A 7,958-nucleotide genomic window follows, 5' to 3' on the forward strand; every position below is an offset into this window, starting at 1 on the left:
TATTATTTAATGTTTGAAATAATGATTTATTAAGAAATATTGATAAAAGAACAGTGTCGACACATATACTACTATTATTTATAAATATTAGGACATCATAATGTAGATCAACAAAGGAATGATCAATTAATCAGAATTATGTGTTTATGTTTATGCAAAATGAGAAATATTACGATTTGGAATGCATAATAAAAAAACTTCCAATTTTCTAATTCACGCGTCACAATTGGTTAGGGAATTCATGGAACCTGCAGAAATTTGAATCTAATTCGTGGAATCATTTACAGAATGTGTGGAACTGCAGATACAATAAAATAAAAAATCTAATAATATTAGGTCATCCCATAAGTTCGTGCCGACTTTTGTGTATACATTTCATGTGTCGATTTATAAACATTCGGCGATAAGGGACCGATGCACTTGAGCTCAGCTGATCGAGAACTGGCTAGAGCAGATTTTCGTGGGTGTAAGACCGTAATATAGCGAACACAGTGACTTCTAACAGTAAAAAATCATGAGTGAAATGCGTATCCATTTTCGACATCTCATGTTATATGAATTTCGGAAAGGAAGTTCTGTAACAATTGCCACGAAAAACATATGTGCGGTTTACGGAGAAAATGCGCTTTCATCTCGCACCTGTAGGAAGTGGTTCCAACGTTTTAGAGCTGGGAATTTCTGTTTAGAAGACGAGGAACGCTCCGGGCGTCCTCCTCAGACAGACGAAGATAAAATTCGGGATCTTGTTGAAAAATCACGAAGTTTGACGGTTCAAGAGATGTCAAATGTTCTGAAAATGCCTAAGACAACGATTCATAGGTGTTTAAAAAAAATAACATATATAACCGCTCGAAAAACGGCACGAACTTATGCGATGACCTAATATAAATGCCAATACTAGTTCGAACAGTGATTGAGAAACAGATATAAACGAAAAGAGAATTTAATTCTATTATTTATGAGATTCTTATTATAATATAAAATATATGAATAATTCATAATACAAACGAAATAATAGTAATAAAAGTTTTAATGGCTGGCAAATAATTTCTCAGATTTATTTCCTCTTTTGTAAGTGTCCTGCTACTTGTGGATGAAGACGTACATATAATATATTAAGGTCGTCGTCGAATAATTGTTCATTTCGTGATCGAGAAAGCATCTTAGAACAGTCAATAGTTATAAGTGTTTCGATTATAACGAATTAAATGTTAGACTTTCGATAATTTCTCGGAAACGAAGTTCTACAGAAGTGGCGGCGAGGATTATGAGGATAAAACAAAAATCATAGAAAATAGTTTTGGCCAAAGGCGATTGAAGCAGAGAAGTCAAGCGAAGAGTTAAGCGGCTTGATACGAGTACATGTATCGATCTTATCGTTCGAGGGATTTTAAAATAAAAAATTTTAATCTCTTCGTAATCTTACCATCGATCATACATATCGATAGGTTGCTTTAGCTGGTATCAGATCGACTCTGGTCAATGACTTGCAATCGTCCCTGAACATGTTCTTGAATTTTGATTACAAACTTTAATTAAAGATGCAAAGCAATAATCATTTTTAATTCCAAATATTGGAAATTTGGTTATAGATGCTGTAAATTGTTTTATTTATGCAAATGTTAATGCTTCGTTTTACATATTTATAGGTGTGTTAGTACATGGCCGTAGAGAAAGTTCCAGGGTTGAAGCGCACGTGTTGGCCGCATGGCCTGCGAAACGCGCTCTCGCTGTCGCGGAGACACAAGAAATCGCGAAACCGATAGATCGCCGGTGATCTCGCGTCGCAGTTCGAACGTTTCACGAATAAAGTGAGGAAATTGAACTTTGTATAAGATGATGGACATTTTATTATACAGGGTGGTTGGTAACTGGTGGCACAAGCGGAAAGGGGGTGGTTCTACGCGAAAAAAGAAGTCGAAAATATAGAACAAAAATTGTTCGTTTGAGGCTTTGTTTTCGAGAAAATCGACTTTGAATTTTCGCTCGGTGCGCTAAAAATTAAAAAAAAAATTTTTTTAATTTTTATTCTATATTTTTGACTTCTTTTTTTGTTTACCAACCACCTGTATAAATCCAACAGAGTGACGGTTCAAAGTGTTACAACTTGAAAATGACGCGCACTAGTCATCGAAATAAACATTATTGAAGTTAAACATCGAGTACTTTAATAACATCCCACACGTGCTCCGCCTCAGGTAACGGTTATTAAAAATCAAGTTTATCACGTTATAATGATACAATAATAAAATGTATAGATTATTATTTATGTATAATTATAGATCAAGGCATCGTCTTCTTTTATGATTTTGTAATTAAATTATATTCCCTCAGAAACAAGAAAATGCTTGGATACTTTTGAGCGACAGTGTATATGCGTATATTAATTGCGTTTAATTTAACTTGCATTTGACTTACTAATTAGAAATTCGAAATTTATTATTGTTCCAAATCGTTATGCGTTACAAAGTATGTCAATGCAACGAGCATCATTCATCCTTATTCCCTGTAGCATCGTTTAATAGAAATAAGAAAAGGAAAAGGTAAATGATGGTGCCAGTTTCAGAAACGCGTAAATACGAACACAAAATCAAGTGGTAAGTTGCTGCATAATTGCAGAACTGGTTTCAGGCAACCGACGTAATTGTTGGTGATTATCCAATGGGATTCCATGATTTAAAAAAGATTGAAATTCCGAAAAAACGAAATTGCTTACGGACACCAGAAAATTCCACGTCACTCCGATCGAGAAGCAAGGTCTGTACATTCGAAGTCAGCGTAGAAGGGCGGAACTCATTTCTACTTTAGCCAGAGGTTATGATTATTTCAGTTAAAAAAGAAGAAAAATGAAAAACGTTTCTGCCAGGATAAGAAAATGTAATTTAGTCGTGCGGATTCCGACCCAAATAAAACACGGACTTGAATCTTGCATTATTTGGTACTTGAATGTTCGTATCAAATAAATCTTACATAAAGTTTTCGTAAAATGTTTAAAATGATTCGAAAATATAATATAGTATCATTTATGGGCCAGAAGATATATATAACACCACGAACATTTTAAATTTTAATGTACTATATCTCCTTTACGGAAACAGCAGAACAATTCATCAGTCTATTATTAATAACTAATTCCTTATTCACGCATAAAAATCTGCAGTCTACTAATAAAACCAAAAAAATATGGTTTTGAATATGGCTGGATTACCAATTTTTTTATTTACTTAAAAAAATTCTTATCTAAAATGCACACACACTCCTTTTAGTTATTTTCCCTTTTAATAAACAATACAAGTAAAATACAAATGAAGATGAGAATAAATATTTAGTTTCCATTTATTTACTCATACAAATTTACGTTTCTTTTTATAAATATGAATATTATCACATTTTAGTTTCAAAGTTTAAATTATATTTTAAAAAATAATAATATTATACATACAAAATCTTTGGAATAACATTTTTTTCTATCTTCCTTATTTATTTCATTTTGCGTATAAATAATACACCACGTTATTTTCTAGTTGTTTTTTCCATAGATATTACTTTAAAATTATACAAATCCATATTTGATTAACAAAATATTAGATATGTGTAATTTTGACAACTTTGTTGTACTTTTGCAAATTAGTACAATACGACTGTTAGTAAAATAATAATTTTACAAATTGTTTACTTTATAAAATTATTTCAAAACTACGTTTCTTCCGTTATTTTAAGTATATTTTACTTTATTTCATAAAATTATAACAAACACTTTTTTCATATTTTATCCGAAAATCTATTAAATGCTTTAATTAGTACAGAAACATTGTAGTTTATTAAGATCATCATAAGATCAGGATTTTATCGTTGGAGAAATATTGTACATGTGTATCATTAGTTGAATGTGAAATATAATTATATCTGCGAGGATTACGTGGTTTCAAGTTCAGTGTCAATGTTTCAAATGGAAATGTAGATTCTATTTAATAGGAAGTTCTTAAACTTAGATATTCTGTTCGTAACTTGAGAGATGATTATAACGATCATATTTATTTTTAACTGAGAAGAACTTTGTAAGGCGTTCAGATACAAATAAGATGAGATTCTCAAGAAAGAAGCGGTTTCCTATTTTAATTTTGACAGTGAACATGCTAAATTACTTGCATGATGTTTTATGAAAATAAGAATTATATTTCAGGACATACTACATTTCCATATAATATAATATAATATATCTATACGCGTAATAAATTATCATTTTACATCAATTATAAACATATCTATAAATAAATTTTTCTATTTCTTGTTTTTTATTTTTATTTCTTTCAAAACCACCTCTTTTTGTTTAGCTCGATGTTTATACATATAAACGAAGTGATTAAAAAAAATGTCCCATAAAAATTGGTAAAGAGTCCCAGTGTGCAAATTTGATCTGTCGATATTTTTTGAAAAACGATTCTCTTCGAAATGTGCTTTGCTTTAAATTACCACACAATTTTTTCTTTCTTTATGTTACAAAAGTACCTTTTTCCGAAAGGGAAATTTAACATTCAACATTGCACACATTTCATCCAATACTATCATTTACATAAAAATTTACGTGATGCTACGTATAACGAAATATAGTAAATGCAGCCGCACGAACGGTTAAGAGCAACGAGATTGTGTACACATCTCTCTTCTTAGAATCGACTAAAGCCGTAATTTTCAGCGTGAAACTTTGATTTCAAGCCATGTTCTCGCGTAAGAGAGAGAACCTTGTAGATTCGTCACACATATCAAGCGAAGCCTGTTGCTACCTGGGATAAAGTTCTTGCTTTTTGTTCTTCGAGAGACCTCATTAGTGTTTACTCTGGAATCGGTCTACCTTTGTTAAAACTGTCAGCGCAGAAAATGCGGCTACGGTAATTTTATCCGTGTCGAACGTACTCCCCTCCAACGTGCACTGTTGATCACGTTACTCTCCAATTAAATTTAAACCCTTTGATTTCCATGTACCCGCTACATTTACCCAGGTCACCTTTTGTTCACGACCGATTTTTATGTCGATTGACGCAACTTGCGTGCGGCTCACGAGATGTTTCGTGTTTAGAAAACCGAGTTTCGAGGCTGAGGAATGGAGAGAACTCGTTTTTACGAGCTTTTGGAATTGCACAACGAAGCCTCGATGAATTTAACATGACGCAGATCGGCTGTTAGGCTGTCAAGAGGATAAAGTGTTGGAATAATGGATGGTAGAACACAGTTTAAAATGTATAGGTGTTTGTTGTTATATATAGCAAGCAGAGTAATTCCGTTTACTATGAGTATTGTAATTAAGAGAATTAGTAAATTGTTGTGGAAGTTAATTTTCTTGGAATTTGTTTTATTTCCCGTAGTATTTTTATATTGGTTCCATTTTTTGTATGAATTATTGTAGCTAGAAGGAGTATTAGGTCGATGTAAGGGTTTATTGGATTACCTATAATTTTTCTATTCCATTTTCTACATTAATGTCGTTATTCGTAGCAAAAACATATTATTTATTTTAGATATATTTTTTCATATATATTTCTCTTGGCTACGTAATACGTAGAGATTATGGAAAATTGAAGGGGTAATGAATGAGTATAGTAGAAACTGTGTTTTTATACTTTAAGTATACTTTAAGTCACATAACAGCGAGTGAGTAAAATTTTGCAACAATCTAATAATTGCACCATGCAACATACGATGTATCTAATTGATTATTTTTATATTTATATTTATGCAAAAAAATTTGTTATTTTTTCTCTCACAAATGAAACAAAAATATATTTTTGAGATGAACATTGATTCGAAATATTCGTATTAAAATAGTTTGTACAAACATAGAAACTAACATCAGGAAATTTTTAAGTCTATTACGCACTAAACAATGTTGAACAATGAATAAAACTCATTTCAACTGAATCGCCAATAACCCAATGTAGCAGTTGATATGAAGAATTAATTAAGAAACACAAATAAATATATATGATAAATTAATGAAATTAAACACAAAATGACAGTGAAATAGAAAAGTTGGATATTTCCAATAGAAAAGACACATCTGGTGAGAGTGATACATATTTCAGAAATAATAGAGCATATTATATTAGCGAGATTAACCCCTTCCCGTGCCATTTAGTTCGACGAATCTCGGGCCCAAACGGTAGACATCGACGCGCGCTAAACAGACCAGACTGATGCTCGTAAACAGTCGCAATACTTTACAAAACTTGCTATCAAATGTAATAAAGAATAGGTCTAGTATTCTTGGATCGTCACTTACATTATTTAAGACAGACGCTTTTGTTCCATGATGTTCAGAATACTTCCAAACTATCGGTGTGTTTTTCACTTTTTTGCCAAATCCATGATTGTCGTGTCGTACTTTCCTCTTCGCTACTCTCGTGTATAATCATACGCCTTACACGCTTTGCGACTGGCATAATCACGTCACTATCACAGGATTCGTTATAACTGTCTTCATTTAACACTTTTGTATCTCCCATTTTGAAGGGGTTTCTTAAATTTTAATAATTGGACTGCTTCGTAACAGCAACGATAAGAATCGTGACTAACTGTCGTGAGGTACTGACAGGAACTAACATTCAGTTACGATCGTAACGGGCCAAAAAACAGTCCACGAGCTCGCCTTGTTATGTTTACATTTGGCCCAAGTATCTGGTCGCGAGTCAGACTGGCGATATTTATGTTTGGGTCAAAATCTTCATCGAGTCTGACTCGCTAAAGTACGGGAAGGACTGAAGGAGAATAAGGAACACTTATCTGGCTACTATTGTCCCATTCTATAAATAGTCCTGTGCACTAAGTGCACAGTCGAATTAGATTGTATGTTTTTATTGAATGGAGCAATCGACTAAAATAAAGACATGGGGCATCGTCAGCAAAAGTTAAATGGAATTCGATGTCATTGCATCTTTTCCAATTAAAATAAAACCGAGTGTAAAATGAACGTATTATTTATGATGGTGGATATATCTATCGATGTACTTTAATTAGTTATTGAAACTCAAAGAAAAGAATTAATAGACACAATAATCGCATTGTGCTAACATTGTCAAGTATTGTATTATTTTGTATTTTTTGAGAAGTATCGTCCCATACATGTATATTCCCCAAAGCTAAAACGATTAAGTTCATTTTTGTGTACATTTTTTAACTTTACTATTCTAATGTATAATTAATGTTCAATTGTCAAAAAAATAAATGAATTACTTTTGTAAATACGTTCATCGTAATGAGATGATGTATTGTAAAAATAAGTTCCGAGAAAAATTAAAAAAAAATGTTTCTAGTAGCTACATTATAATCTTCTGTTATATTTCAATTTATGAAATGAATCAATGTGGTTTCTGTGTGATTCACATAACTATTACTTTCCGTTTCTATAAACGTAATTACATATTAACCTTATTAAAAAGACGTTTATATAAAATTCATTGTTTAATCAGTTCAATAATGGTTGAACCACCTAAGAAAAATTCTAACTTTAAATATTTATAAAAAGCAATGAGTTTCGACTCTCATATATATATATGTGTGTGTGTATTATTTTTTTAGAATATATATATGTCGGGTTATCATTAGGATTTAAGGCGCGTAATGATTCTTCGTTTGAATTAGCCATTGTTTTACGAAACAGAGAATATATTCACGCGAATAAACAAGATTTTACAAAATATTATGAATAATGAGTTTAATAAATGATAAGATTAACAAACGATAAGTTTAACTAATAATTAGATTAAAGAATAATAAGTTTAACGAACAATAAGAGGAACGAATAATATGTTTTACGAATAATAAATTTAACGAATAATGAGATTAACGATTGATAGGTTTTACGAATAATGAATTTAATTAACGCTATTAACAATGTTCCGGGGTTCAAACGAATCCACGGTCAACGGAATAACTCTTTACTATGCGTAGAATAATTTTAAACA

At 31.5% G+C, this 7,958-nt stretch overlaps 1 long non-coding RNA gene across 1 annotated transcript in view; it reads right to left on the bottom strand.

Moving 5' to 3' along the window:
• Positions 1-314: 314 nt before the first annotated feature.
• The window catches only part of LOC117151549, a 15,622-nt gene continuing 7,978 nt past the window's right edge, over positions 315-7,958 (bottom strand). The window contains exon 3 of the long non-coding RNA XR_004461571.1: positions 315-425. This is a non-coding gene — a long non-coding RNA (uncharacterized LOC117151549). The remainder of the gene's footprint in view (positions 426-7,958) is intronic.

This window comes from Bombus impatiens, unplaced genomic scaffold (assembly GCF_000188095.3).
Source record: "Bombus impatiens unplaced genomic scaffold, BIMP_2.2 scf_0269, whole genome shotgun sequence".
NCBI classification, from domain to species: domain Eukaryota; kingdom Metazoa; phylum Arthropoda; class Insecta; order Hymenoptera; family Apidae; genus Bombus; species Bombus impatiens.